The following is a 2,059-nucleotide window of genomic DNA, read 5'->3' on the forward strand; positions in this document are numbered from 1 at the left end:
GTGTAGATGTGTACAATATGTGTGTGAGGCAGCGTGGTGAAATCAGGCTCTCGTCAAAATAATCAAAGTGAAGAAACTTGCATTGTTCCCCAGGCTCGTTAATTTTTATCAAAATTTTGTTTATTGGCTCAACACCTTTCATGCCCATTAAAGAATTCATCTCTGTGTGGATTTTTCTTAAAAACGTTGATTAAAGGAACAAAAATGCAAATGTTCATTTACTACGGACTCTTAAGCGAAGGAAATAACTAATCTTTGGCTGCCATTTTCTCACTAATTTTACCTCTGAAAACAGGTGACCCCCACCTCCTTCATTCGCAAATATCTCGACTTGTATTCAAGATAAATGGATTTTTTTCCTTCAAATAAAGAGAAGTGAACAAGCTATAAGATGACACCAATAACTGTACATGCCCAAAAATTGACGAGAGCCTGATTCCACCACGCTGTCTCACATATTTATATATAGTTCTACGTATATACATATTTTTTATGCAATATAGTTAGAAAGATATACTCACATAGCACTACACAGAGGGCTAATGTCTCTATAACACGTACGTAAGTCTCCACTGATTTTACACACAGTCAGTCATATTCTCTCAAAGTTCCCACACACATACAGTCAGTCATATTCTCTCAAAGTTCACACACACACAGTCAGTCATATTCTCTCAAAGTTCACACACACACAGTCAGTCATATTCTCTCAAAGTTCACACACACACACACAGTCAGTCATATTCTCTCAAAGTTCATACACAGTCAAAGTCCACATTAAGTCAGAATGAATCAGGAGGCGGGCTGCCCCGACACTTACTGTTAGCGCCACCCTGGCTGAGTGGGGCAGACCAACCTAGAAAAGACACCCGGTACTACTCCATGAAATAGTTCCCCCCACACGGGAATCGAGCTCCCACCTTCTGCTTTCGATGGCAAACATCCTAACCACTACACCACACACTTGGCTCTCACTGTAGGAGCGCGTCAAAAAGGTCTAGTGTTGAACTTTTACAAACAATTTTTGTCCGCAAAACAGTGTTGAACCCTCCAATAAAATTTCTCTGAAAACAATAGTGATGAACTTTTTATCACGATTTCTGTAACTATTAGAACAATGTGTTGAACTTTTTAACACAATAATTTCTACAGGTAACAACGTGTTGAACCACCCAATACAGTTTCTCTACAAAACATTAGTATTGAACTTTCCAACACAACTTCTATTGGCACAACAGTGTTGAACTTTTACCCAGAATTTCTCTGAGCCGAACAGTGTTGAACCATCCAATGCAATTTCTATAAGAACAGTATGTTGAACCTTCCAATACAATTTCTCTAAAAAACAATAGTGTTGAACAATCCAACACAATTTCTTTAGACACAACACTGTTGAATCATCCAATACAATTTTTCTAGGCATAACAGTGTTGAAGCTTTCAATACAATTTCTATAAGAACAATGTGTTGAACTTTCCAGTACAATTTCTCTGAAAACAATAAGTTGAACAATCCAACACAATTTCTATTTGCACAGCAGTGCTGTACTTTCCAACATGATTACCCGAGGCACAACAGTGTTGAGCTTCCCAACACAATTACTCTAGGCACAACTTGAGCATCGACCAATCTAACAATGGCCAACTCCGGGATGTACAGAACGGCGTATCTCCAATATTTACATTTCCGATTTTTCTTCCTCGTCCATCATACACACACATAGATCCCTTCTCCCTGTTTGCACTGGCTCCCTCGACCACACACACACGGATCTCTTCTCCCTAGTTGTACTGGCTTCCTCGAACACACACACACGGACATGACACGGATCCCTTCTCCTTCCTCAATCCTCCCCGGGAGAGCGCGTGTAGTGACTCAGTAAGTACAAGGATGAGCAGGACGGGCCCAGCAGTACTCATCTAGCGTGGCTTGGCTTGCTGTGCTGCGGAGAACGACTTGCTCAGACCGCAGTATCTATTCGGAGACGTCTCCGACGGAGATAGACCAATCAAAATGCTTTGTGCCTCTCTAGACCTAGTAAAAAGATCTAGTGTGTTAC

The sequence above is a fragment of the Aplysia californica genome, unplaced genomic scaffold (genome assembly GCF_000002075.1).
Source record: "Aplysia californica isolate F4 #8 unplaced genomic scaffold, AplCal3.0 scaffold01148, whole genome shotgun sequence".
Taxonomy (NCBI): Eukaryota; Metazoa; Mollusca; class Gastropoda; order Aplysiida; family Aplysiidae; genus Aplysia; species Aplysia californica.